Below are 22,233 nucleotides of genomic sequence, written 5' to 3'. Positions count from 1 at the left end.
TAAGTTCAGTGCATTATCTTATAGGAAGAGGAATTAGTGCACATCTATGTAGGAAAAAAAAAAAGTAGGGAACTATGGCAATTAGCTTTTGATCACTGTCACCCTTGCTGATCAAACTATATTTATGTGAGATCAAATATTCTTTCATCCTCCAGAAATTTGAATCAAATTCTCCAAATTTGATTCAGACTTCAGAATGGTCCCGAGACCAAGGAATATAGGAAATGAGTGAAAACACAGAAATATTGGAAGGCCAAAAAGGCAAGAAGGATTCATGGAGAAACTCAGGTGTCTCTGATATCAAGATTAACAATGAGATTTGTCCTGCTGCTTCTCAGGTATGCACACTCCACAACCATCTAACCCAGTTCTGCCTGCATGAAGTAGAACGCAGCAGTTTTTCATGTTTAGCTGATGTCTTCTCTCTTTGCCTTCCTTCCTTTCCTCCTGTACCCTTTGCCAACAAATTTTAATTGGCTGCATGTCTTCAGGTTACATCTCTCTGTATGCAACTGGTCCATAACTCTATTTTCGTTTGCTCTCCACAGCATTCTCATTTTCTCACTATTCTGACTTAGCTGCCTGCTCATGCTCAGGTTTTGAATATGCCAGATTAATTACCCTATCCCTTAATCAGAGGAATCTGCATAGCGATTCAAACTTTTTTTTCCTGATATCAAGATGGCAGAGCTATTAAAAAGCAATGTCCAAGAAGAGAAAAGGAATAGGTTGTAATAGTCATGAATTTGTTAACAGGAACTTGAGACAGTGAAAAGTTTGTCCTGAAAGGGATTGTGGCAATTTAACAGTTTACCTTCACAGAAGCAACATAAAAAAAATGGTTTAAATATCTTTAGCAGTAAAACCAGGATGCTATCATGGATTGTATTTTCTAAAATGTGATATAATGGCACAATCCAGGAACATTCAAAAACCTATTATTAATAGAAATGAATGAATACAGTGAGTTCTAATTGCCAGCTCTGTTATGAATTCATCTTTGTTTAAGGTTTTGAAGGGTCTGACTCAGAAACAAACTCATCCTGTTCATAATTCAAGGTATTTTTAACAGCTAAAACTGAGTTCCTTTAAAAGATTGTTTTAAAAATCACTTTGATTTCAGAGGTCTTCAGATATCATACTAGATGTGTATCCCAGATATCTGAGCTGTGTGGGAAATGAGTATGCTCTAATTTACCCAATGTTTTGGAAAGGCAACCTGAAACTTAGGAGACATTTAGATATTACAGTGGCAACCATAGGAGTGTCTGGACCCAGCTAGTCAGAAGCCCCAGAAGTACTCTTTGTCTGGGCTTAAAATGAAAAATTGTCAGTTTTCAGTTTTAGAGGGAAAAGAAAGTTGTTTGCTTTTTTTCATCTACCAGGGGAAAATGGTTAAAAAACCAACTAACAAACTAGCGAGTATGCATTTTCAGATAAAATGCATTTCTGTTTAGAAATCTCGGCAAAAGAGGAAATATTCTTATAAAATTACTTTGGTCACTGAAGCTGTCTTAAAATATTTTGCAAGCAAACTAACTTGGCAGCTCGGATTCATTTAGGCTCGTGCACCTTTATTCATTTTTCAGGTCTGAGAAATAATCAGATACTTACTTTGGAAATGTAGCAGAGAATCCTATGATTCTGGGTTTGGGCAACCCAATCCACAGAAATACATGGAGCAGTGGTTTGTTCCTTTCATAAACAAGATATTTGCTCTTCTTGTATCATTGCTTATTCATTTGGATTATTAACAGGCTTTTTAAAACTATTAAAGCCTTGCCGCTCATCTTCAAAACTGCCTCTAGGCATCTTTGATTTATGTGGTTAGCATTTACTCCCTAAGGTCTTATCGACCTTGGCAGTGTTAGAAATCATATTTTCACATGCATGAATTGCCCTTGACTAATTTCTCCGGTACAGTTTGAACATAAATAAACTTCCTTTGGCAGTTGCATTTTTTACTTTTCACTTGTTTATTATTAAGAAGCACGGTGTGAATGAGTGTATGGAATATACAGTAAAGTAAATCTGCATTGAAGTTTGGTTAAGAATGTGCATTGTTGTTCCCCTTGAATGTGTTCATGATAGATGGAAGGATTTTTTTTCTTTTCTTTCTTTTTTTCTACTTTGAGTCTTTTTTTTTTTTCCCCCTAATCTCCCTTTCAGGATCATACAGTTCACAGTGACTATTGATGTTATTCTCCCCTGTAGTAGTTATGCATTTTTAAGACCAGAGTGAAATTAATTTTCTCATTGTAAAATGGGACATGTGCTCCATGATAGTCCTCCCTATTTGGTTGGCAAACATGAGAAAAGATAAAGGTTCAAAAAATTTTGGGATTTGCAAAATTTGACTTCCAGTAGAAAGCTTGCCAGGGTCACTTTGTAAGTGGACACATCAACCAACATCTCAGGAGAGAAATGCAAGAACAGAACTTTATTATCAGCACCCAAGCATAAAGAAAATATCTTAGGCTGTGTAACCTGGTGGCTTCCAGACTGGAAGGATGGAATATGAACATCACATGCAGTTCCCACAGATGTAGGATGTGGCCTGCCAAGCTGAGCAGCTTGGCATCAACAGTGACAATAAAAGGGTTGGAAAGCAAAATTCCTCACTCCAAATTCAAGCTCTACAGCTGAGCCATTATAGCCTGGTGTGTAAAGGAAAGCACTGTATTAGAGACTGCATTAACTCCCATGACATTAGAAAATTCATGTGGTTTGGGTACTTTCTGAAATGTGTTAACACTGCTAGTAGAAAGCAGGTTACTGTTTTTAATTTACTTGATTGAGGTAAAACTTATGTAACTGTAAATAAAGAGAGGATGGTAAGGTGAATCTAACAGCAAATAATTATTATTGAGTCATTCAGATTTTGATTCTGTGTTATTACAGACCTGTTGGAAGTGTACTGAATAATTTGCTGGCAGTCTCTGATACAATATATGCAATCATCTGTAGATACCTCCTTAGTGATGCAACTAGAGAGGAGGTGGGTGAATCTACTACAAGATTGTCACAGTTCATGGAGCATTAGTGGAGGCACAACTTAGTGATGTGTTTTCTACAAGGAGTCCTTGACTAGGAATAGGATTTTTCCTTCTCACCTGGAGACATATATTTTCAGTTCCTTTTACAATGTTTTCATCAGACATTTTCCTGACCTTTAGCCAAAATATTATTGACACCAGTATGAGTTTCATTGTCTAATTCTTGAATCATTTTTGAGATGGAAATAATACCTTCACTTTCTGATATTGTTTTCAGAAAATCTGGCATCAGTGCCAGCACTGCCTCATGAGCTATGCAGGACTATGGCCAGGGCTGGAAAAGGATTCACCTTTCAGTCCTATCTCCAGTGATTCTCGGGGTGCTGCACTGCACCCTCAGGAGCAGCATTCAGGAGTGTTTGGGCCTTGGTGACTTGGCTGTCTGAAAGACAAAGTCATCAGAGTGACTTTCTCAGTGTGGTGAACTGGCACCTGTATAAGACTGAAATTCCTCAAAGAGGCACAGAAGCCATACTTAATATTAGTGACTTGAGTATTTTAAGCAGAAAAAGATCCTTTGAACTGTTTAGTTTTCACATGGAGAATCCTCTTTTCCCTCTTTTTACATTGAAGATTTTTTTACAAAATAATGCTGCCTTTTTTTCCTAAGTGATATCCTGTGGACTTTTTCCTGGATTCTTATCAGTCACTAACTATCATTTCTGCTGATAATATCTTTCAGATCTTTGACTTCGTAAAAAAAGTCTCTTCTGTGACAATTTAATATAAAGAGTAATCTGACAATGAGAGCCTGGAGGTAAATGTCTTCTTGTGTTAATATGCTTTTTACAGAAATATAACTTTCCATGAAGATTGAAGCCCTAGTTTACAGGATTTGAATCCAGCTGGGCTTCAGCCTAAAGAGAAAAGTCTTCAGCCTAAGAAACAACTGTTCTACTATGACTTTGACTTTTAGTGCTGTATACTAAGTACATAGGTTATGTGCTCCTTAAAGGCCTTAGCTTTAGCTACCATATTATAAACTATCTAGTGTTTTTATTTAAGTTGAAGACTGCTGAAAACTCTTGAGAGCTTCTTGTATTACCTGTGTGAAGTGCTGTCAGTGTGGCACACCTTTTGTTCCTCTTAGGAAAGGCATAGGATAATAGCAAGTTGGCAGTGGATAATTTTCTAATTATGTGGCGTGCTCCCCATTTCACAGGCTCACTGGCTGTTTCAGAGTAACGAGAGGATAAATTCAATACTGATCTTCTATCCACACAATGACACCTTCGAGGGTCTGAGAGGAAGTTCCAGTCAAATCCACATGCATTAAGGTAAGGATCTTATGTAACTTTTCTTTATAAAAACTTGATAGACTGAATGCTTTAGATGGAGTAAGCAGCTTTGGTCGCTGTGTTTTATTGAGCAAAATATTTTTAAAACCAAGGTTTAAGCATCAGGTCAGGGTGAGAACAGAGAGAGCTGCATCTCTATCTGAAAACAATTGCAGTCATTGCCTGGAAACAAAGCCTGAGGGAAGATGACCACTAAATATTTTCAGAGACATAAAGAATTAGCTTATTTTAAATAGGTTGCCTCATCAGTGTTTTGATTCAAGTTGATGTTCTGGACTCTTTTACTCCATTCTGTTGTTATGCCAGATGAATAATTTATTACAGTATTGTCAAGGCAGATAAGGTGGCTTTTTCTCATTTTTTAATGTTATTTGGATTCACAGGATAAGATTATTACACACTTTTCCTTATATGCTAATAGTGTTAGAGCTAATCTCATGTCATTGTTGTCATTGTCCAGGTCTATTACAAAGAATTCCATCAAAAATTGCTCAGTAGGGTTCAACAACTATATATATCAGTCTCTATAGATTTGTCTTTGTCACTTTAAGATAAGAAAACATAGAACTCTGAAAGGATTTGCAAAATGAAGCTATATAAAACCTTCACCATATTGTCTCACTTTTATGTTACCACAATGTTCCACTGCTGTGCATCTGCTCTGTATCACTTGGCATGTTTGCTCCAAAGGAGGATTGACTTAGGCTTACAATGAAGATCATTTCTAACTGCAATGCTACCTTAGCGTAAACAGTTGAACCTGACTTATTTAAAATACTTGCTTATGTGGTACTTTACCTAGATCTTGCCAGAGAGTTGCAAATACATACTGTAGTTACAGACTACTGATCTGAGAGTTGCTATGGGCTCATTAAGTCACGGGAGTAATGCTCTGATTAATAATGTATTTATTTGTAATTATTTTGGCTAATTTAGAATTTATGTGCTGCCAAACCTTAACCAGAATCTAGATTTAAAAGAAAGCAAGCTATTGTAACTTAAGGAGTACAACTTCATTAGATCAGTTATGTTGGTTTCCTCTCCATCTTGAAAGTTGTGCTAGGATGAATTTTGATGTCAACTTTTGGAATTGAGCTTGGAGTATTCAGAAAAACTAATTTATGCTTAGTGATACTGACTTAGCTATAGTCAACACAGAGAGGAGGAAAGAAAAGGGTTGTGGAAGCAGTTCAGAATGGAGGCCTGAACCAGAGGACCTGAAACACTGTCTGGAGGAGGACTAACTTCACAAGGTTAAATTTAACCTTTGTCTTATATTCAGAGGTACTGCAGAAATTCTGAGCCTCTCACTGCCAATCAGGACTGACAATACTCAGCACTTTGCAGAACTGAGTGCAGCTTTAGTTGGACTTCCACAGATGAGACCATCCGAGAATTTCTAGTGACTAGAAATACAAGTTTCTGCCTAATAATGGCAAGGAAACATATGCAGGATTTTTGGAAACACAGATATTTACAATAATAGAGACAGAGGTTGAGGTATGTGCTAGCTTTGATTTTATGGAACACTGGTGGTATGGTGAGTTGTACCCTTGGAATGATACTGTTATTTATTTTATGCTCTGTTTGATCATTCTTAATATACATGTCCTCCTAGTCCAGATAGGCACACAGAAGGATTGTCAAACTTTTTTACAGATGGGAAATTAAGTCACTGCCTGAAGCAACGTAGGAAGTCAAAGATTCAAGAGACTTCCATCTCCCATTCCATATTCTAAATTACACAACCATCTTTCCTTCCTCATTTTTTGTAGCTATCCAAAGTGAGCCTCAGAAACAATGTACTTGTTTTCTCAGTGAAGTAGGTTTCACAGATATACAATAAAGGACATTTAACAATCTTTCTACAGTTACACCTAATTACTCAGGCTCTTGAATATGCATTGCAGAAGGACCTGTGAATTCATCAGTCTCACTGCTTAGCTTTAATTGCTTTACTTTTTGTTGTTTGATTAATTTGTATTGTTGTTGCATTGATGTTCTCATTGTTCTACTTAAAATAATTGAACAACGAAACCTTAAAATTCTTTGCATGTGGTGTCTGTAAATTTACACCTAAAACCCCTTGAATGTAATGTTTCCAAGCCACATAAAGAAGAGCAACTCACACATGCCTGTGCAAACACCATTCTATTGTAGTGTTTATCACAGTAAACTAGTGGGTTTTTTCATTGAGCTTTGTGTTCTGAGCAAGATGCACAAGTGCATAAGGCAGGAGAGCCTGGGGCTGTATTTGATCACAAGCTTCACACAATCTGACTGGGTCAATGAGTTTTTCCAGCCAATTTAGACAATTTTCTCTGTGCAGACAAAATCCCTGGATTTCTCCTTAGTGTGCATCAAGGTAAGCTTCACTAAGTATTTCAGAAGTCTCTCTTTTTCTCTCTTTATTTCTTTCTTTCTTGTAACCACCTCCTCTGGTACAAAATAAAAGAGATATTTAGGACTGTTGTACACTTCTATACATCTGCCTTAAATCAGTATGGTCACTACCACTGTATCTTGTGTTTAAACAGAATTAGCTGACCACAAGTATATCTGGACTTCCTGGGGGATCACATGTAGTCTTTGCTATACATAAGTCCACACAGAGTGGGTGTACAAGTTTGGAGTTGGCGTGGAATACTTCCGTGATCACCTTTCTAGTTCCTTCCTGGTCACAAGCCGGTTTCCAGGAAGGCTCAGAGTGAAACTACCACAGTGGGAATGCAGGATATGCAGAAGAATGGTTGCCAGCACTATCTGCAAACAGCACAGCACATTATTTTCCAGTTGATGAAGACAAGGTGCTACAACTATGCCTTCCAGCATGACGGGCACTGTTGGAATGAGTTCCTTTCTTCTAGAAGTTCACCAACACAGTTCTTGATTAATCCCTCTTTATGCTGCTGAAGTGTAGTTTGAATTTAGAACTTTCTAATGTTACACTTCTCTGTGTTTTTCTGTTTCGGTAATTTTTTTTAAGTATGTAAATCTGGCCAGAATTTTTGTTGAAGTACTTGGCATTTTGGTACGGAACTATTAAATGTAATGAGGTTTGAAGCCCAGTTTGGAAGGCAAACCATGTTTGCCTTTGTACAGTGCATCAACTATTTGTGCATCCAAAGTGAAACAGTACTATGTGTAGAGGTTTTGTGGGGCATGGGGGTATATCATACTATATTTTCCCTTCTTATTTGAATAGTAATTATTTTAGTTTTGATATTCAGGTTGCAAAGTTTCTGAGCCTGAGCCCAAGTAAGGTTTTGCTGTGATGTTACTGGATTTAGTTAGCAACATCCTAATGCAACTGAAAAGAAACAGGAATAGTTCAACATGGGACTTAATTTCTTGGTAGTGGAGAAAGCCCCTTAATCTTAGAGTCACTGCCCGTATGGTTCATGTGACAAAAAGAGAAGCTGTTAAATTCTTTATGGTATCCATGAAAACTGATAGTGGATTGCTAAAGGCTAAACTTCTATTCTTAATTTTGGCAGTATTATATTGTAGACAAAATTATGGCAATTACTTAAGGTGTAATAGAAATCACTGAAAATACTAAATAGATTTTTCTTTTTTGTAGTTTCAAATAGAGTTAGAGAACAAGTATTTAGGGTTAATGTTTGGTCATTTAGTGCGTCCATATGCTGATAGATAGTGATGCATTTAATGAAAAATGGCAACAGTTGGAATGTTTGCGAGGAAGGGGACAGGTTAAGGTTTGTACTGGTGACTTTAATAGTGCCATTTCTTGCATCTTGAACAATTTAATTTGGAAGCACTATGTTCTTGGAATGAGATAAGAATTTAGTATGCTGTGCATCTTCGCTTAATACATCTGCTGTCTATACAAAGCAAGGTGGACAAAAAGCAACAAATAAACCCATAGAAATTGTATCAGGAGCACTTAGTTTTACATCCTATTTAGTGCAAAGCCAAAGCAAATCAGCCCATAACAGAAACAACCAAAAAAGAAAATGAATGGATCTAGGGAAATGAACCATCTGAAGCACCAAGTGGAGCATAAATAAAAATTTTATTAGTTTTACGGGAGGGTCTTAGAAACAGTCCTTTCCCAAAGTAGAACTAGGTTATTAGGTATATTTCCCATTGGTATGTGATATCCATAACCAATTCAAAAGTATTGGAAAGCTGAATAATGGTGTCACTTTGACCACTATTGTGCATTGTAAATAATACATAAAAAGGTCATTATTCTTCCTTCATTTTTATCAGCCTTTTTCGTGGTCAAACTCTTCCTCGAAGATCCTTTGGAAAGGAAAAAAGAAAAAGTGCTTTCTTTTATCTTGAGTCGTTTGGCTGCATTAAGTTTTAACAAAAAGGAAAATAACAATAAAAAAAATAATGTATTCTCAGCAGAATCAGAAGACTGTAATAGGGATTTCACTACATGCCATACAGAACCTAAAACAGGTTTCTATGCTTCAACCCACCAATTAGACCATATTCAGCTCAATGGGTCTTACATTATATGAGGTATAATCCAGGCATTTCATCCACACCTTCTGGAAGGGGCTACTACTTGTGAAATGAATTCACATATAAATAGACACATTGGCAAAAGTGTTCTGAGAGATGCCACCAATGATCTCTTGAAGGTTTTGAAGATGAACACTTCAATAGTCAAATTTTTCACTTCTTATGCCCTTTCAGTTTTGCATTTTCAGTTTACTCAGGTTTGGCTTTCTCTCTTGCAGGTTTGCCCCAGCCTTCTTGACTTTCAGTGGCATTCAGTTCTGTAAAAGTGTCTTGCTAAGTTATGCCAAGACAAATACTAGCAGAACTGTATCCATACTAGGAAATTGCACCAGTGTAACTATAAACTGAGACAGTTAAATCAGCACTGTGTGTAGGCTTAAGTACTTTGCTGGATTTTAGTCAAAACACTTTAAAAGTAATGTTAAATTTTGTTTTTGTGCCAGCTGAGGGCCAAACTGAGCCACCTGTATTCATAGTCTGTGCTTAGCCATTAGTATGCTTCAAGTACGTTCAAAATTTAAGACAAGGGAAAGTCCCACAGAAGTCATTTAGAACTTAAGGATATGCATCTGCTTTCCTGACTCAGGAGGGACTTAAGCATGTACTTAGAGAGATTTTTATGCTAACATTTTGTGCTGAATAAGTACCTTTATTTCTTAAAATGGCAGTGAAAAAAAATCTTATTTTGAATTTAATAGGAAAATTCCTAGATTCATTCAGCCAAAGATAATTGCTGTTTGGAGAGCTTTCCATGCTCACAGTAAAAGTACATTTATCCAAGGAAAAAAATACCTCTCTAAATCAGTACAACCTACAACATAATATTATTTTTATTGACACGTATGTTGTAATGCTAAAAGTTGTTATGTGTTTGACTCAACCCAATAATTACACAGTATAAATGATATTCAAACAAGAGTGTATTGCATGGCAAAGATTAATTAACCAGAGGTTACTTTACAGCATTCTTTAGGGAAAAACATATTTTACTCTACGGTTACAGCCTGTTGCCTTGCCAGAGTACTTTAAAGTAGTTTTGAAATTTCTTTTTTTGAGGAACAAGGCAATAAATTATTCCATGGGACATATTCTGTAGTGCAAAATTCTGCCAATAGACCTACTTCAAAAGTTATGAACTACATAGTTGACTCTTGTTGGGCCATAAATGCTCCAGAGATTATCCATTACAGGTCAATTACACCAGAGAAGAATTTCGCATCCATACACTCAGGTGAGCTCCGTTGGGCCAGAAAGATTACTGGTCCTCTCCCAAATATGAGAGATTTCCATCCAGTGCTGTACCTTCAGGAATAGCTCTTCTTCTTCTCGTTTTTTAGTGTTTGAATAACTCTGCTTGAGGTGCTAATTAAACCTGTTGAATCTAATTCATGACATATTATTAAATACTTTTTAATCTTTCCATATAATGCAAAAATACTGTGCAAAAAAAGTACCCAAGCATCTTCAGGAAATAGGGCTTTATGAAATCATCTCCTACCAAATCATTAGACTTCATGGTCCAAGCTCTTTGGTAGTCTCTTGGAAGGAATATTTGTGTAGTACCAAAGGAATTCATTCACATTACTGTGTGTTTCATCTCTCTAGTCTGGATGCCTCAAAACTTGCTTTTTAGGTGTGTTGGAATTTGATTTGTGCTCCAGAACGTGCTTACACAGACCTCTGTGAGACTTCTTCCTTTCTATACAAAAGGTGAAACAACTTTTTTTTTTCAACACCTTTTTCCTTTCCCACAGCTCTGCTGCCTCTCTGCTGTATGGGAGCACGATAACATATTTAAGCAATGCACAACATGGCATTTTAACATTAATCCTTAATGTTATTTTATTGAAGTGTGTAAACCTGTATATTTTTCACTGTCTCATACATGTCTAATTTCTTTTACTCTGTTAAATTCAGGCATAATTTAGGACGGAAAAATGCATTTTAGAATTACACCTGCAGCATGTATGACTTTTTCATGGCATGACAGTGATGTTTCAACAATCTATACATATTGATTTAGGCTGATAATAAACAATTTGATTAGGCTCTATCTATAGGCTGTCATTTCAATCACTGTCACTGGTCCAATAGAGTGGAAGGCAGCTAGCAGACACATATGGCAAGATTTCTCAAAATAAAAACTCTGGCCTGATTAGAGCCCTAGGTTCAGTGAATTGGACAAGACAGCTCAGCTGCCAGGTTATTAACTCCCTCAGAAAATACTCTGCCTTTTCCCCGGGGCCAGCCTGAATATTCTGATCTGGATCGATAAGCAATCTCCGGTGTGTACAAAATGCCAGCTAGAATCATTTGTCTCAGTGCAGTCTCCTCACAAAGGATAAAACACCTGCAGTATATGGCCTTCCCTCCCTCCTCCCCCACCTTCCCCTTTTTAACTAATGACCCACAAAGAAGGGAGAAGTAACTGAATCTGTTCCATCATCAGGAAGGCTCTCTCAGGTTTGTTTTAATGATCACAATGGCTACCTTTCAATCTTATAAAAATTATATCAGTCATGGTTTCCCTGTGGCATGTTTATGTAAGTAATGTGAACTGCAGTGTAATGACAAGTGTACAGATGTCATTGTAAGAGGGCCCTTGGCAAGAAGATATCTCAGAATGTCAGAATTTTAATAAAGCGTGGGCTGCTGGTAGGGTTCTCTTTGGTGGTTGTTTTTTATATTTGTAATGTGTGCTGTGATCTGTTGCTTGGGCTGGCCGGAGATTTTTCACGAGTGTTTAGCAACAAAGGATATTTTACAATTGATTAGAACAGAATTATTATTTTCCAGCATTGTGCTGTTTGCCCAATCTGGTACATATCTGCAGTTAGGTTTGTAGTGGTGGTGGATTGTAGCCATGTAACTTTTACTTTCGTTAGATACAGACCAAAAATGGATTTTTTTAATCTGAGTGAATTCAGAACTGTTCAAAGGTTTTGGACATTATTTTCTGAAGAAAGAACAGCACTTTATAAATGCCTTACCCTTCCTTCTTTTGGTTAGAAAGCGTAGCAAATTTCAGAGTCCCTGCTTTAATATCTCAGCACTGTTCCATTTTCCTAATGTCAGCCAAAATCAAAATTGTAGAAGGGAATGAAAATACCATTAGTAAGAACAATCCTTACAAATATGGGACATGTTCAACACTGGAAAGAAAATATGACTGTGATATCCTGATGATACAGGTTCTCTCTGTCTTTTCATCTGGATTGTGCAAAAATTAAGAATCACAGGTGGTGATACTTGTCTCAGAGAGTGGTCAGCTGTAAAGTTAACACAGAGCAAAGAATTCCCAGGCTTTGATGTGTGCAACTTCAGCATTTTGGTTCTGGTTAATCGACAACCCTTATCTTTTTTAATATCTAGGAAAAGGATATGTGTTTTCTCTTTCAAAGTTCTGCTTAATAGATGTCTTTTAGTTCTTATGTCCTATCTTCACAGTTTGTTCTCTGGATATACTTATTGTCTTATATGCTTGAATTTAAATACAGTAAAAAAGAATGTTGATCTATTAATAAGCACCCTTGACTCAAAATCAAATGACTGCAAAATTGCAGAAAATCCCCAGACCTCCAAGTCTCTCTCCTTCATTGGTTTTGTATTACACCTGGAGTCACAAAACAGGAGCTCCTATTGCCTAACAAGTCTAACATCATATGTCGGATGTTTAAAGAAATAAAACCTGAATCTCCTTAGCTATCTAGACAGAATATTTACTGAGCAAATTCTGACATTAAGTACCTGTTTCTGAGTATAGGTAGGGTTCTTTCACGAACAGAGGCCAGTTTTAACCTGTTTTTCCAGGCTATTGAACTAGCTCCTCATCCAGCTGTAAATGATGGCATCCTTCTGACCTCAATGTATGTAACTGTTTACCTTTGCATGCCTGTAGAAAACTTACCTTGAGTTAATGTAAACTGGAGGTCCATGCCTACTTAAAAAAGAAACAAATTTTGCTTGTGACAAATTAGAAAGAAGGCATTTTATGTTTGTACTGGCATCCCTTGGAAAACAAAAGAAGGTTTGCATTTACTCTCTGTCCTTTTTTGCTGCATGAGGTGTCTTTGCCCTGATAGTGTCAAGAAATTAGAATACTGTCTTCCAGACAGCTTCTTTCATATTTGCCATCCAAAACTTGGGGAACTAAAGATGCTTTTAAAAAAGAATAATGTAAGGAACGACATTAATGAATTGATTTCTCAATGTAAAAAAACCATTTCCCATCAAGACACTTATTAGAATGTTTATCTCGGAGAAAATGCGCACAGTTTATATGAAAAGCTGATGTTATGTTAATTTTCATTATTATATACAGATGATATTGAGGAAGATGGAACAAAGTGCCTTTAAACCAAAGCTGATGATATTTTTTTTTTCTTGTTTGCTACAGTTTTATTGTAGTGAAATATGTTCATTTTAGCAGTGGAAAACTGCCCTAAATAGACAGCATAAGAGCAATAAGATGCAGAGCACAATTTTAAAATTATGTGCTCTGAAAGTAAGGCTTTTAGACATTTTGGTTTATGTATTAAAACTTCCCACAAATTTGATTGAGAATGAGCCTTTGATGGATATTTGCTGCAGTTATGCTGCATTAGACTCGATTTATCCACCACCTCTCATTGTTGCTATTGATTGATTTTTAAATTAGATGAAGGCAATCAGTAAATACCACCCAATCAAGTCCTAAAAACATACAGGAGATTAGACAATTTAGGGTAATCAATGAAAATATTCTGTGATTTGCTACCACTCAATTTTGACCATAAATTACGACCATAACTTGCAAGTTAGTAAGCCATAAAACAAGTGGATGTGACAAGAAAAACTATAAGAAATGAATTAAGGAGATGAAGAGGAACCACTAGTGTTGTCATTTAATGAGACAAAATTACTCTTTATACATATCTTGCATTTCTGGTTGAGTCTTGCTAACAGTAGTGGAGTACAGGAGCACTAACCTTTACTCATTTTTCTAGGGTTTTGGGGTTTTTTTAGTAATATAAAAGCTGTTCTTTCATGTAGCAAAACAGTTTGAACAATAACTAATCTACATAATTTTATTGCAGCAAATAAATTAATGTAATTTTAAGTTTAAAACTAGCTGCTTGCTAAAACCCCTCACCTATGTCACAGACACTTGCAAACACTAATTTTAAAGTCACACTTCTATACAGTGTTATATCCTACAAACTTTAAAGTGTAGCAACAATTTAATGTTATTTTAGGTCAACACTTTGAAGAAGCTGTGCTTATACACATTTTCTGTGATACATGTCACCCATTTTCTATATTCTCACAACAGTCTAACTGAGAACTAATAATTCATATGCCTTAAAAAAATCCACTTTAAAGCTTATTTACTAGTTGTAAATAGGTGTCCGGGTTTTTTCTATTTATGAACTTCAGTATCTATTTGGAATTTCTAGGCAGAATCCATCCAGTATTTCTAGGCTGAAAAGCTGCTTATAAATACATAAACAATCATTAACAGCTACAGGCTATATAAGAATAAATTGGTGAAATAAAGCTCCCTTAAAAAAAGTAGTATAGATGTGATACTGCTGAGTAGCATGCAAAAGTCTTCCTGGTTAATGCCTTTATGATCCTCCTTAGAATAAGGAAGAACATTTGGAAAAGGATAATTTTTGGGAGCGTTGATCATAAAAAAGGATTATATAAGGTGCTTTTGACAAGAGGAAAATTCATGTGCTTTTTTCTACAGGGAACAGAAATCTGAGAGGCCTGGAAACTGCACAGTACACCTGGAAAGGTGATGAGAATGTAACACAGGACAGCATGGGAGGAGGAAAGAACACCTTCTCTGCACTCACAGCCACTGAAATACCAAAGTGCCTTTGTAGAGCCTGATGACAGAGCAGTTATTTTGCTGGCACACAAATGCAAAATGCACAGGTGGAATAAATATTGAAAATATGTGGATTTATGTTGACTGTGATTTCTCCAGCAGTGGAGAAAGCAAAAACCCCAGAGTCAAAAGAAGCATTAGTGATGTTGCAAACAAAAGATTAGTCAGCAAATACTGACTCTGCATCCGCAGGTGGACTCTGTGTGAGATAATCCAGAATTAGAACATTGTGAGGATTTCATGCAGAGATTCCAAACACTTGTTGTAGTAGACAAATGTCTGGCTCTAGTGTACCAAAAAAAAAAAAAAAGGGTAATTCTTAACTGATTCTTTTTTAAAAGTCATCTCCTCTAGCCTGGGGCTTTAAGAATCAGGATTCTCTTTTCTGTGCAAGTGTGTGGGACAGCAGAACAGAATAAGTCCATGTAAGTCGTGGGCCCCTTACGAAAACATGTTTTACTGTGTCAAAAGCACTTCCCACCTGAATTCTGAATTTAACATTAGAAAAGTGTCCAAGTCTGGTCTTTCAGATTTTCTGTGTTGTTTAGTACATTCATCTAAGGCATTTGAGTCTGAAGAAGAACTAAGTGAATCCCTAGGAAAATACAAAACCTACACCTACACCTACATTGCTAAATACTTTTTTAAAAAAAAATATAATTGAAATGGTCTTTTCATTAACTCCTGCATTTTAGCAGTTTCTTCTACAGGCTTGTAAGATTTTAAGAAAGAAGTCAACTCAGTGCTAATAATACTTTTTCTTCCTTCCATGTCAATTTGGTACTAGAGGAAACTTCTGTGTATTACATCATTGGCATAATTTCTGACAAGTATGTATAATGAGATTGGAAGACAAACAGTTCTCAAAAATAATATTTCTACCTCTGTAGGTAACATTTTTTTTTCTGAAATTTGAGACTTTTACTTTAATCTGAAATCTCCTTTGAAAATGCATTTCCAGCTTCTTTCTAAAAGATTTTGGATGTGATTGAACCTTTGGTGGAAATTTGCAAGATACACAGCGAAATTGTGAAGGCAGGAAATGAAACAGCTCAGAATCTGAATGAACTCTGGAGCATTTACATTCTCATATTTAAATATTTTCCTGAATTACATGTGAGCTATAACTTTTCACTCACTGCAATTTTTTGCATTCTCTGTAATTAACAGTACTAAGACAAATCAATGTTTACATATTTTAATATATCAACATATCATGTTCAATCTCCTGTTTCTGTGAGTTAAAAACATACAACACAAAACCCCAATAACCTCTAGAAAGGAGGACAGGAAAGGGAGAGAATAGAGAAAACCACTGACTTAAAACAAAGACAGGGACCTACTTGCAGCTCCTGATGGACTGGTGCAATACAATGAAGCTGGTGTATTCAATATAACTTTTAGAATAATTGCCTGGGAGGTAACCAGAAAAGTACATTTTACTTTATCATGGTACATAAATAAAAGGGCAGACTAATTAATCATATAGCTTACTAAAAGTGCTTTTTATTTTGCCATTTAGTATGCCAGAAAGATCATTTTCTTTAATGTATATACCCAGTATTAACATGATTTAATCCATCATGTTCTGTATTATGAAATTACTTTGTTTTACTCCCTGATCCAGCTGAAGATCATTAACCCACACTATTTTCTAAGTCATACATCATTTGAGTGTATTACCTCATATAGCAAAAAAGCTACTTCTCTTGGTTATACACTCCAACTAAGAAATCATTTTTTCTGGATGTTGCTGACAAGTAGAGCTGTTTTCATTAGAAAGCAGATGGTTCACTATTTCGATTCTGTTTTACCTTCCCATTTGCTCCAGCTCAGAGTTCTTTGCTGCCAGTCACCTCATTACCTCTTGCAACATCCACATCCTATATTCCAGACCTGTCTATAAAATGTGCTAAACATGCAAGTACTTTGCCTTCCCCCAAGACCTCCCTTTTTCACTCTGCATCCTCACTTGTTGTAAGTCAGTCTTCAGAAAGCAGTGAAAGCGAAGGCAATCATCTGAACAGGAGGTTAAACCCCCACAGTTTGCAGGTGTCTGTGAGCTGAGAGTGCCAAAGGTGTCATTTACACATTCAGATTTTAAGCTTGGATGTGAAGTCACACTGCTGGTGAATTTGCCTCATAGAGCTTTAGGGCAGAATCTGGCCTTCTATAATTTCTTGCAGTTATGATGTTCATGCTATTTTTCACTGTTGTGTTCTCAGAGTCTGTATCATGAATGTTCTGCTTGGGCTGCCCTGATGCCCTGGTAAGTGTCCATAAATAGTGGTCTGCAATGTAAATGAAATGTCTGCATAATGGAGTAATGGGTCATTTTGAGTCAAAATGAAGACTGGATAGTTACTGAAGATACGTCTTGGATTTTTTAGAATAAAAAAGAATAAATGATGTTTTGAAATAGTTGCACTTCAAGTAACAGAAGTAACACCTGCTAAGTTTCAGATTGATTTCAGTTATCTCTAAGCATTTGCCTTGAGAAGTAGACTCTCATTCTAGTAAGGCAAGGAGACTAAATGCTTTCATTGCTTATATGGAAAGCCACATACTAGAGATTAAATCCTTAGAGGTGAATCCATCAGTACATAACTTCAGTTCTACAGCATATATGTTTTTGTTTTGATCATTCTATACTGTAGATAATACTCAAACATTGTAATAATATATTCTACCTGCTTTGTGTAGTTTCTCTGGTTTCTACACAATCACAAACTCCATTTTTATTATTGTTTCAGGAAGTTTTGGGGGGGGAGGTTTCCATTTTCTCTCTTTTTCTTTTTGCACATACTTCATAACTCATGCCAGATTTACCATTTATTATTACCTCTTAAACTTGCCATATGTAAAGATGTTATCTTCTTTATTCAGAGTGAAAACTAATAAGATCTTGGCAGAAATAAGGGTAGAGTATTGGGATGGGTATTTGATTTTATTAATTTGAAGGACAACCCGATCACCGATCTTAGACTGTATCATGGGTGGGATGTGATTTAAAACAATTATTCTTGTAGAATTTTCACTGGAATTGAAGGAAGAGTAAAGGCCTCTAATGAACATGCTTATAAAATTCAAAGAAAAGATCATAGATTTGGAATTGTTCCAAGCATATATTAACCTGTTTAGTTATGTTTAGTTATAGTTTAATAATCCACTGTACAAAGAGTTTTGAAGGAACTGGGGGGAAACATAAATCTACAATGTTAACAAAGCCAAAGCTGAAGGTCAACCTGCAGTTAATAACCATGCTCAGTGATATTATTTTAATGATGACACAATATTTAAGCTACTGAACTTGACACTGTAAGTAGCTATGCATGTTGCACAGAGTGAAGAAGTGTACAATTGGTTGGGCTTGACTTTCACATGTCTGTTCACAGTGTCCATGGATTCTGGTCTGCTCTCAGTCAAATGTAGCCACAGCATCCAGGCTGAATAAACCTCACCTGAACAAACCTCACAGCCATAATTCAGCTGCAAATAAAGCAGGGCAAAAATAGTAGATGCAGGTGCTGCTGCTTACACATTGTGAGCCAGAAACCGAAAAAGTAAGGCATAACACAGATTATCTTCTGCAGAAGGAGCTGGGTGCAGCTGTCCCTGGGGCTTCAGAGGCAATGCCTGTAAACAGTAAAGTCTCTGTTGTAGGACTTTAAGCTCCTCTTGTTTGTGTGGACAAGATTGCCAAAGTGATGAGAAAAGACAAGACTGCACAATCTTCTGGAGGGACTGCATTAGCCCACACTGAAGTATGTGCAGCTCCAGCTGCAGTGCCAGAAGTCACCTAAGTGTCCAGTTTAAAGGTAGCCTGGGCATGTGTGTGCAGCCTGGAGTGTAGCCCAGTCCATAAACAGGCTCACAGGCCATTGCTGTGCAGGCAGCTCAGACTCTGGCTTTGCATAGCTGTAGAGGTGAGTGCTGTGGGTGGCTTTAAGTGCCCTCTGTTCAAAAGATTTCTGTGCCAATACCAGGTTCCCCAGGGCAACTTCCCAGCTATGATAGTGACTGTTAAATGGAGTTACCCTAAGCTTCTCTAGATACCATAAACCACTCTCCCAGCTATCAGTGTATCACAGGTGTGTTGGTAACTGTCATTTTCTGACAGTGATGCCCAAACGATTTCGGAATTTACCTCCAGAATGCTGAGACAAAAGAGGGACTCTTTGGTTTGTGGCTTTTAGTGCTCCACAGAATGGGATTTAGCACTGATGTCACGTTAGCCAATTTTTTTTTGCCGCTCAAGAAAGTATTGTGCAACTACCAAATTCCATAGACGAAAACAATTATCAAAACTGAAAAAGGATATGGCAATAACAAAAAAAAGTAATACTGTGAACTGTTGGTATGAAGCTTTGTTTTCAGTATAAATAATTTAGTGGGGTTTACTTCAGCGATTGTGAACTTAATATGCACAGAACTTCCCTCAATTTTTCTTGCCTTGATTTTGTCCCTACCTGAATGCTAGCAGTATAATCACATAACATAAATTATACAGTATCAAACCCTGATTAAATAATTTCAAGCAAAACAAATGAGAAACCATGGAAAATTATGGCATAAGATCTTGACAAGCTAAAATAGACAGTGAAGTACAGAAGGTGTCATTCTAGGATTTGTGTGTTTGTGCATGTGCACTGACACTCCTGATGTTCCTATAAAACACATGGAGAAACTCTGTCTGGTATTCTATGGGAAGAATTTATGTAGACTCTTCAAAATTATATCAAAAGCAGTTAAAAATGCAAACTTAAAAAGGGATATAAGATAGCAATTTATTTATAAAAATGTCCTTTGCATTTTTGAACACTGTTTAACTTCCATGCATGTTTTGCTGTTTTCAAATAACAAATTGACCTTTCCAAATTCATAATGAGGTATGAAATAAATGAGAGAGTACTGAAGGTGAGTAATTCATTAATCATAAGCAAAACAGGGATGAAATCAAGGACACGGGAGCACAAACTGTAAAAGTAATAGGTTGCATAATCATGGTATTTAATATTAACTACATTATGTTTTTCATGTGGGTTCTGAGAAGCTGGTTTTTTATGTTTACATGAAACTAATCCAAGGTAAATTTTATTTCCCAATATTATTTTTCCTAGTGGTCACTCTCTTTTTAATAAACTAGAAGATAACGAATTCTAGCTTGTCACACTGTTATGAAGATTTAATAGAGGGGTTAGGAGGAACATTTAAGCCTACTGAAACTTTTGATTTAAGGTATTCCACTTTTGACTAGAATGCACCAAATCATGTAGCTATATCCCCTTCTTGTTTGTCATGGCAAATCTCCCATTATGGACATAAATTGACCTGGAATTGCTTGTTTTGGCCAAAATAAATTGTTATTCATATTCCTATGTCAGAGAAGGACAGAGAAAGAACTATTAGTTGAACAGTTCTGGGTCTTTATCCTTCAAGAGTTCAATCCACAGTAATTACACAATGTGCCACAAGGTAGTTCACAGTTTACAGGTGATGTATTTAAATAGTTAATACTGGTGGATATAATAAAAATAATTTGTTCCCCCATGTCAGATTTCAAGAATATTTATTCTCAAGAACAAACCAGGTTAGAATATGACAAGGTGAACTGGTGGCACAGCAAGGAGTCAATCAGAATCACTGAACAGATGATGCTTTTCCCTGTTCCATACACTTTCATTTGGATGGAGCTGGTATTGATACTTGTTATTTTGTAATTTGCTGGACTGAGAAGGAGAAAGAGTGGAAAAGTGCAGAGTGAGAGCTATGCCATAAGTTGCCATTATACCACTGTATTTTGTGGTCCCCAGTATGATACACATTCACACCCTGGTCAGCTTTGTGTGTCTCTTGCTTGTGTGCACTGAAACCCAGCTGCAGGTGCACTGATGTGCCCTGTGATCTTGTCCATCTGTGAACTTGGGGTGCAGTCTGTGTTTGCACCAGTCTGGAAAAAATGCTCCTGGGTCCTGCAGTCAGTTGGACTCATGTTGGAGTTCTGATGCAGGAGCTGCACTTGAACCGCTTATTGGTGCCTGTGTTGTCCTCCCACATGGGGTCTCTGTGCCTGGCACCCCTCGGTGTGGCACAGCCCCCCTGGGAGATGCTGTACCCCACAACAGAAAGGCTGTGACACCCGTGGGCCAGAGCAGCTGTACTGCAAGTGCTGTGACTTGGGATCTGACTCAGAGCAGTCTTTGCTCACACTCTTTTTAACTATAATTAATGCATGTGGTTTTGGTGCATATAAATGTCTGACTAAGCAATTGCCTACATTTTGACCATAAAACAGGCATTAATAGGTCTGTTTAATAGTGTTTAATATTTAGATAAAAATCATGATTTCTCAGTATTTCCATTCATAATTTTTGCAACTCGAAGCCAAGTTCTGCCTGCAATTCTGTATTCTGTGGGAAAAAAAGTAGCTGTTGATTAAAGGTATGTACTCTATCACAGTCATATGTTTTCCATAGCCCTTGATGAAGAAAGTATCTTCATTTTTAAAACTCCCATTTAACTAATTTCCTATTTTTTCTGCTTCAACATTTCTACATTTTATAAATTATATTCATGTTAGATTCACACTGTGCTTAAGGTGTTTCTTCCTTATGTGAGAAAGTATATATAAGCTGCAAGGTGTTAAAGCCAATAATTGTTAGTGATGTTTTTCTTTCTAAAGAAATATAAAGGACACGATGTTCCATGAATAGACTGGTATATTATTAAGTCTGAGGAATTTGCCCAGATCTCTTAAAATCATACATTCCACTCCTGTGTAAGTGGAGAGATCCTCTTAATATATTTACCTTCATTTTAGATGCAGGTGGTTTAAATGTGATGCTCTGGTTTAGATTCCAGAGCAAATAGGTTACCTATGATATTATCATTCCCAGAAATATATTGCCAAGCACTGCCTTTCTCAAGCAATATGGTTAAAGGGTTCACTCTGTCCCCAGTGGTCCTCTGCTTGAATGCTTTTCCCAAGCTCCAGATCAATCTTTAACTCCTCACTTTTAAATTAAGGTGAAATACTGTGGAGAAGAAAGGGAACATAAATACTTCCAAATTCCAAACAAATAGGTTTTCTCACTCTTCCTTCCCTCTCCTAAGCAAGCTATGAAAGCCCATGAAGTATTCTCTGTGCTGAACCCAAGTATTTTCAAATTTTTTGAACCAATTTCTAATGTTTCAGCAGAATATATTTTTTTCCCAGACACTTTCTAATGCTGTTACAGAGTCTTCAACTCAGTATCAGAAACATTTTGCTATGGGCATGAGGAGTCTGTCACCTTAGAAAATTTCAAAAAATATCAGTAGCATATCAGAAGAATTTTCCTCTTGTAGGTCCCCTGCCCTGTTCTTTGCATGGTGTCTTGCATGACCTGTACCTCGAACAACCCAACTCTGCAGAGCTTCTGTTTTTCTGCTTTCAGAAGCTGTTCTGGCAACAGATGGATGGTAACTTTCTATCCAAAAGTTAAAAGGTGAAAGGAGTTTGGCT

General features: G+C 36.7%; 1 long non-coding RNA gene across 1 annotated transcript in view; it reads left to right on the top strand.

Annotated features, from left to right (window-relative positions):
• The window catches only part of LOC108497955, a 182,144-nt gene that overhangs the window by 101,395 nt on the left and 58,516 nt on the right, over positions 1-22,233 (top strand). The window contains exons 6-9 of the long non-coding RNA XR_001875019.1: positions 156-338; positions 2,902-2,998; positions 4,219-4,333; positions 16,955-16,998. This is a non-coding gene — a long non-coding RNA (uncharacterized LOC108497955). The remainder of the gene's footprint in view (positions 1-155; positions 339-2,901; positions 2,999-4,218; positions 4,334-16,954; positions 16,999-22,233) is intronic.

The sequence above is a fragment of the Lepidothrix coronata genome, unplaced genomic scaffold (genome assembly GCF_001604755.1).
Source record: "Lepidothrix coronata isolate B3197 unplaced genomic scaffold, Lepidothrix_coronata-1.0 Scaffold54, whole genome shotgun sequence".
NCBI lineage: Eukaryota > Metazoa > Chordata > Aves > Passeriformes > Pipridae > Lepidothrix > Lepidothrix coronata.
The sequence above is the reverse complement of the archived record's forward strand: the minus strand, read 5'-3'. Positions and strand labels throughout refer to the sequence as shown.